The sequence below is a fragment of the Tupaia chinensis genome, unplaced genomic scaffold, assembly GCF_000334495.1.
Source record: "Tupaia chinensis unplaced genomic scaffold, TupChi_1.0 Scaffold000207_1, whole genome shotgun sequence".
Taxonomy (NCBI): Eukaryota; Metazoa; Chordata; class Mammalia; order Scandentia; family Tupaiidae; genus Tupaia; species Tupaia belangeri.
The window spans coordinates 4,472,172-4,480,332 of record NW_006159682.1 but is presented as its reverse complement, the minus strand read 5'-3'; the positions used below and the strand labels follow the sequence as shown (position 1 = coordinate 4,480,332).

Genomic DNA, 8,161 nt, shown 5'->3' with positions numbered 1-8,161 from the left:
AGAGAGAGAGAGATCGTGGATAGAACAGGGTGTCTGAGGCTTGGAGTTCTCTCATGTACTTTATATATGTATGTGTGTGTGTATACATACATACACATGTGTATGTATATATGTATGTATATATACATATATACATATATGTATATGTGTATGTATATATGTGTGTGTATATATGTATGTATACACACACACATATATGGAGAGAGAGAGAGAGAGAGCAAGCAAATGCATTTTGAGCACCTGCTATGTGCCAGGCCACTCTAGATGCTAAAGGGACTGCAACCATGAACAAAGTAGACAAAATTCCAAACTTCATGAAAGATGCATTCTAGTAAAAGAGATGATGTTTAAGCAAAACAACATTATTCCTAGCTCTGCTGTGTGGCTTCGAGCAGGCCACTTGGCCTCTATGAGCACGAGTGTCTCCATTTGGGATGTTGCATTAATGGCTCCCGCCTCGCAGTCCCTCTGAGAGGCTGTGTGAGCAGAGACGTATTGCAAGCTGGAAGTCCAGTGCGTTCCTTGGCTGTGTGTGAACGTGCGTGCTTGCTAGCTCCCAGTTTCCGTGGCTCAGCGAACACCTGAAGGGCTGCAGAACTGGTCCCAGATTTCATAAAGTCCACAACTCCTCCCATTAGACCTGTAGGTACGAAACCATATGGCTCAGATATCCCAATTTGCGGGTTGGTATTGCCTGGAGATGACACAGCCTATAAATTCTTCTGCTTGAAACGTATTTCCAAGGCTTTTCGTCTAGTAGCTTTCATTTTAGGGAGAGCAGAGGAGGCAGAGCTTAATGTTGGGCATAGTTCCAGCTTGGACAAAGGGAGACTGGGGCTGGCCTCAGGTGGTGGAGAGAAAACTCCACGAGGGAGAACTGACAGAAATGTTATGTCCATCCATACCATCAGCCTCTCTTCCGAGCTCTGGCTGAGAGATACTCACACTCTATGGGTCTCCAAGAGCTTGGCACTGTGTCTAAGCATCAGCTGCAGAATGCTCCCAATACAGATCACTCATCCCAATCCTGTACCTGCCAGCACCGCCCAAGCCAGCCCGGATCAAGCACACACATCCCAGAGACTCCCGTGGAGTCTAGTCCACACATCCTCTTAACCCCTAACGCCACCTGGTCACCCCAGGCCGGTGTCACCTATCCCAGCTCAGCCCAACCAGCCCCACCTAGCTTGATGGGGTGGACACTGAAGACTGGCTCACTATTCACTGAGCCTCTCTTCCTCCCTCCTGCTGTGCCTTTTATTTATTTATTTATTTATTTATTTATTTATTTATTTATTTATTTTTGGTAGAAGTTTTTGCCTTAAGGCATGTGCACTTGCTAGAGAAAGAGAGACAGAGAGAGAGAGAGGGAAAATGAGAAATCACCCCCTTCTCCAGGGAATGGCCACACCACAATCCTTTTCTTCTCCATTCTTCTCCCAGGATCTCAGATTCACACATACCTGTGCCCAGCATGATTTTCAAGCCACCAGGTCCAGGACTCGAACAGCAGTTGGCCATGTGGGAGTCCAGTGGTATAACCACTATGCAATCAGCTGGCGCCCCTGCTGTGCCTTTTTTTTTCCTGCAGAGGCCAACAAGCTATTTCCCAGACTGCCCTGCAGTTAGCCACGGATGCCATGTAGTTTTCCTACATGTCACGTACCCATGCCAGGCCTGAATTCAGAAGTGAATCAAATGAGCAGGAGGCTGAGAATGAGGCATCCATTTAAAGCCTCTGTGGAAACAAACATATGACAAAGTGGAGACAATGGTCTACTGTACCCCTGTGTCCCCATCACTGAGCCTCAACAGTTAGGAACAGTTTTCCAATTTCATATTATCTATCTGAAGAGTTTTCTCAGTATGTTATTTATTTATTTATTTTTCCTGGAGACCAAACCCCAGTGGTTTTATACTGAGGTGTGCATTTGGCTGGTGTGGACATGCAGACAAGCATGTTTCTGGAGCCAGAAGCTGGACTGGTGGCTTCTTGGCTTAGCAGATGGCTTCCCTATGTTTGTAAGGGGAGTGACTGCCTTGGTGGTCCAGTTCTGCAGCCCAGCTTGGAGCCAGTCCTGAAGATGCAGCCTAGAATCTGTGTCTTCAGCTCTCCACATATTTCTGTAAGTCATTAAATATCCATGAATACATTTATTTCTCCTTAAACTACTCAGAGTAGACTTTGTCTCTGCAACTAAGAGCTACCAGATACCCAACCTAACCTATCTTCAACTCATTCAATCCATCCTAAAACCATTTCAACCCACCCAAGCTTGTTTAACCTAGCCCGATTCAAGTCAATCTAACTCAGCCAAATTCAGTGCCAACCAATCTAGTACTGACTCACTTTTTCCCATGTCAGCCCTTGAAATTCAATACAGCTCATCCTAATCCAGCCTACATCAACTGTCTTAACTTAAACAAGCTATGTTATGTTATTTCCAACTCAACCTGTATGATCTCCTCTAACTCGTCCCAACTTAGTCTTTCCTAACCTACTAATGAATCTTAGCCTGACCTATTCCTTGGGAAATGAGCAGCCCATACCACTTAATTTCACACACGTTTGCCTAGAATCCTCTGGGAGCCACTGAAAGGAAACAATGGAAGCTTCAGCTTCTCTACAGATGGAATGCTGCATTTTTTTTGTTAGCTTGTCTATCTTTCTTTTCTGCCTCCCTATTTTCCATTTCTTACCGCACCAGAGGCCCTGCCTCCTTCTCTACGTTCTTGCCCTTTGACCATCCAGCGTCTCCACAGTGTTTTCTGAGTGTTCAAGATCTCCAGGGGTGGCTCTTCTTCATCCCAGTCTTACCCACTGAAGAATGCCCTGGTATCTCCATTGCTACCAAGCTTACCTACTGTAGTGGGCAAAATGGAAAATGGACTCCCAGAATGTCCTGCTCTAATCTTTGGAACTTGTGAATATGAGACATCACTCCTGTGATGACATTATGTTATATGCTACAGTTGACCTTAAGATAGGGAAGTTAACCCGGATTATCTGGGTGGCTCCAATGGAATCACATGAGCCCTAAAAAACAGCATGCTTTCTCCAGTAGGCAGCAGAAGAGAATTGTCAGAGAGAGGCAAAAGGAAGGGACCTTAAAGACAGTTGAAGTGTGAGGACTTGCTGTCTGCTCTGGCTTTAAAGACTGGGGGAGGGGTGCATATGAGAAGGAATGTGTGTGGCCTTAAGGAGCTGATAGCAAGAAACCAGGGACCTCAGTCTACAGTTGAAAGGAACTGCTTGTCAACAACCTGAGTGAGCTTGGAAGTGCATTCTTCCCAGAGCCTCCTATCAGACCTGAGCTAGCTGGCATCCTGATTTTGGCCTTGTGAGACCCTGGGCCTAGGACTCAGAAGGACCCACCTGGATTTCTGGGCTACAGAATTAGAAGATAATGAATGGGTGCTGCTATAAGTTGGTGAATTTGTGGCAATTTGATATGTAGAAAACTAATATATTCAGCCTTTATCCACTCTCTCAGAATTATATTGATTTTTTTTAACCTAACAATGTGAAAATAGAGTATTGGACACAGATACACCTGGGTTCAAATCTTGGCTGAGTCACCTACTGGCCATGTGACTTCAGCCAAGTTATATAACCTACTTTTTCTTTCTTTCTTTTCTTTTTTTTTTTTAAATTGTGATAGAGAACATGGGCATGTGAGAGAGAGAAAGAGAAAGAAAGAGAGAGAGGGAAACCCCTGGCAAGGTGTGATCATGCCATAACCCCCTTCTCTTGGTCGTCCAGTTTATCAGGATCTTGGTGCCCAGATGCATGCCTGGCATGTTCCAGATCAACTATGCCAAAGATTCAAACTGTGGCTGGCTATGTGGTTTCCACCAACTGCATCACAGAGGTGGGCCAAGTTATGTAACCTTTCTAAGCGAGCTTTATTCATTAATAAAATATGAATATAACTTTCCTAACTGGCTTGCTTGGAAAATTAAATTAAATACACATTACATATTTGACACATAGTAAGGGCCTAAATACTTTTTTATTTGTTTGAGAGACTGTCTTAGTTCATTTTCTATTGCAGAATACCTGAAACTGAGTAATTTATAATCAATAGAAGTTTATTTGGCTCACAGTTCTGGAGGCTGGGAAGTCCAAGACCATGTCACTGGCATCTGGAGAGGGTTTTTGTGCCATTCATAATATGGTACAAGGACTAGAAAGTACACAAAAGACAGATTGAGAAACAGGACTGAACTCATTCCTCAGGAATCCGTCCCTTTGATAACTAACCCACTTCTGTGAAAATGGTACTAATTCATTCATGAAGACAGAGCCTTTGGGATCTAATCACCTTTTAAAGGTCCCACCTCTTAATACCATCACAATGGCAATTAAATTTTACCATGAGTTTGGAAGGAACATTCAACCACAGCAGCTAGCAATCGGCTAATCTTAAGTAATCTATTCAGAGATGTAAGAGTAAGTGAAGCTATAGTTTTCACTATCACCACTAATGGTAAGAAAATCTTACTAGCACACCATTGATTTAACCTATAGGAAGAGCAACTAAGGGACTTAAGGGCACTGTGATAAAGAAGGGTGTCCCACAGATTGACTCCATCAGAGGCCACCTACCTCACCTGTGTCTGAGTCTAGATCAACTAGAAACACGAAGGGATCAGGTCTAGGAGGAGGGAAACAAGCAGTTGAAAGGACCCAGTGTCAAATAAAAAATACATGCAGTACTCTGGAAATGAACCCCCTAATCTCTCTATTTGGACAGAGGGAAAAGCCCAGCCCAGACCTTGCCTTCCCTTAGGAACTATAAGGCGAGCAGAACCGTACTCACACTCACTGGAGCATCTTGCAAAATCATGGACCGTGTCCCTTCTCACTCCCTCTCAACCCCATGAAGTCTAAACTTCATTGGATAGTGCTTAGAAAGTAGTCTGTGCTCTAGAGAAGGAGGTGTAGGCTGATGGCAAAGTCCTGCTGTGCTAGGCTGATTTCCTGAGCACGTGGAGAAGAAAGACCCTACACTATCTTTGAGAGGTCTTTGAGCATTTCGTCCTTTCTCCTTTCTTCCTGTGCCCACAGCCTGTCCCCCCACTCGCCCACACCCTGTGATGATGGTTCCAGTGGTGTCAGCACCCACTGGTGAGAACGCATTGTGTTTCTGTCCAAACCCACTGTTTGGTGACCTCACTCTGGTACCTCGAAAGCCACCATGGTGAGAGTGCACAGAAATTGGCGAAGGCTACAAGTCAGGCTTCCTCTTCCCTGGAGAACGGGTGTTACACATTTACCAACATGCCCATGAGTCTAGCCTTGGTGGCCTGGGGGGGTGGAGGTGGGGACTCTTTCTTCTCTTGAGACCTTAGTTTCTTCCTCATTTAATGCCTTAGCTATCCTTTGGTGGCCTGGGTGGGTGGAGGTGGGGACTCTTTCCTCTCTTGGGGCCTCAGTTTCTTCCTCATTTAATGCCTTAGCTATCCTCTAAAATCCTTTTTAAAGAACTCATTAGAGGGGTCAGCAGGTGGCGTGGTGGTTAAGGCTCTGGACTCCCACATGGCTGACTATGGTTTAAGTCCTGGCCTTGGTGGCTTGAAAATCACACCGCGTGTGTGTGTGTGTGTGTGTGTGTGTGTGTGTGTGTGTGTGCACCAGATCTCAGAAGAATGGAAGAGAAGGGTTTGCGGTATGGCCATTCCCCCCGGGAGTGATTTCTCTTTCCTTTTGACTATCTCTCTCTGGTGAGTGAACATGCCCTGTGGCAAAAAAACCTAAAAAGTAAACAAATTAATTTAGACACCAAGGGAAAGGGAGGAAGTGCTAGTAACCAAATTTTCGCTTTCGTGCTAATACTTTAACAATACAAACAGTGCTTACAACAGTCACATTTAGAAAGCATCTCCTCTGTGCTAAGTACCATGCTGTGTATTTCATCCAAGTGTCCTGTCTTATTTAAACCACACACACCCCTTATTCAACCAGTGAGCTTCTTGGGGCTGAAATGCTTTTTCTTCCTTGGCTCTGAAATGTGAGTAGCTGCATATAAATCTGGTTTGTCCCACTTTCTAAGTTCCCTTGACCAAGTTACTTAATTTATCTGGCTCCACTTCTGATCTGTAAAAAAGGAATAGTAATAAGGTTTTACTTCATAAAGTTGTTTTGAATATTAAGTGAGAAAAGTCTATGTAAAATGCTTAGCTTAGTGCCAATCCCATAGACAATGCTAAATAAATGTTAAATATTATCCTTGTGTCTGAAACACCTGATTCGTGGTAGTTACCAAATAAATTTCTGTATAGAAAAACAAGAGAGGACAGTTGATAAAGATGATATACAGTCATATCAATAACTAAGTATATCTTTCACATTTCTTATCTCAGTCTTTCCCACTTACTTTTTGTTCACTTATTAATGTATTTAATTAAATAATTATTAAGTTTGCTATAGGGTATATGTGCTCACCAGGGAGAGACACACGGTGAGGGAGGAATGAGAAAGCAAGCCACCAGGTCTGGGACACGAACTACAGTTGGCCATGTGTGAGAGAGTCCAACACCTTAACCACCATGCCACCTGCTGGTCCCCCCATTTACTTTTACTTATTTCATTATTGCTTTCAGAGACAATCTAGGAAGAGTTGAGAATTCATTCATTTAGTCAGTCAACAAACATTAACTGAGCACTTCCTGGTGTGGAGCCCTGGTTAGATACTGAATCTACCATCAGGAATGAGCTCTGGTTTAGCTGGTGGAGTTGTGGAGCTCTCAGGTCTTCTGGCCAGGAGACAGGCTCAGGGGGTCTGCAAGCTCTGTGTTTGCTGGTAGAAGGTTAAAGAGCTGGGATGCCCAACTCCTACTGCTGCCCGCCACCCTGAATCCTGAGTCAGCTGATGCTGCATTTGAACCCCGGCTCTGCTGCTTATGAGTGATGCCACTCGTTCTCAGACAGGTTCCTTCATTTTTCTAAGCCCTGACTTCCCCCTGAAACAAACAAACAAACAAACAAACAAACAAACAAAAAAAACGGGAGTGAAAACATCTGCCCTGCAGGGCTGGACTCTGTGTGAGGGGTAGAGGGCCATCATGTGGGGGGCATCGGGGAGGGCTGGCTGTGTGGAGCTAGGAGAGCCGACCAGCCCACACAAATAAACCCAGGCACAGAGGCAGGCTGAGTCTGCATGGGGACTGCTCCAGGGCAGGGCTGGGGTTTCACTTTTCACCCAGCTTAGATGGGGAGTGACAGGGCTGGGGGTTGCCTGACAGTTCAAAGACGATATGTGGCTCTGAGGTCGCAGTTCAGTGGAGAAGTCATTCCCCAGCACCTTGGGCTGGGAAAAATGTGTTCAAGCTGTTTCCCCTCCTGGAGTGCTGGCCTCCCTCTCTCCTGCCCTCGGTCCTCTCCCTGCACTGCCTGGGAGCCTGGGTCCTCTGGAACCTACGGGGCCTACTCTAGCCCCTCCTCTTACAGGTCAACCCCAAACACAACCACCTCACCAAGCTCTTGAGTTCCTTCACTCTAATTTCACTGAGTACCTACTATGTGCCAGGCTCTGTCAGCCACCGGTGAGGCTGAGACCAAGAGAACTGTCAGCTAAAAGGGCTCGTGGGCAGGGCGAGAGAAATAGACAAAAACAGATCATGATGTCCAACGTGGTAAGGACTAAGACAACAGATACCTTCTACTTAGTGAGCGCTCGTTGTGAGTCACAGGCTTTGTACGCAAGACAGCACGTGACGACCTTCATGGACCATAGCCTCCCTGCATAGTAGTGATTATTCCATTTGACAGCTGAGGAGACCGAGGTGTCCAAAGAGCAGCTGCCCACGTGACATGTGAGAGCCAGCTGGTCCAGCTCCAAGGCCTTGATCTTCCCACCATCTGCTCCTGCCCCAGAGGCTCTGGGAAGCCTAGAGGGTGATGGTCGGCTCTGGGGAGGAGAGCAGGCTGGGACTGTTTCCTAGGAGACTGCCTGGGCTGTACCTTGATGGAGCGGGCACTGGCCAGTTGGCTTGTGCAGGGGTGGCTTTTCAGGTAGAGGAGCTTGTGCAAAGACCCAGGAGTTTAACCAGTCCTCTCTTCAGGGCCCTGCTTTGTTCTGATAGCTTTTCCCAGGTCTCCTGCAGGTGCACCCCCTTTTCCCAGCCATTGCCTTTTATTCTGCTTCTTATCCCATGG

General features: G+C 45.9%; 1 long non-coding RNA gene across 2 annotated transcripts in view; it reads right to left on the bottom strand.

Moving 5' to 3' along the window:
- Positions 1 to 1,893: 1,893 nt before the first annotated feature.
- The window catches only part of LOC102492108 (uncharacterized), a 10,398-nt gene continuing 4,130 nt past the window's right edge, over positions 1,894 to 8,161 (bottom strand). For both annotated transcript variants that reach the window (XR_334365.1, XR_334364.1), the window contains exons 4-5: positions 4,106 to 4,187; positions 1,894 to 2,124 (exon numbers count right to left, since the gene is read on the bottom strand). This is a non-coding gene — a long non-coding RNA (uncharacterized LOC102492108). The remainder of the gene's footprint in view (positions 2,125 to 4,105; positions 4,188 to 8,161) is intronic.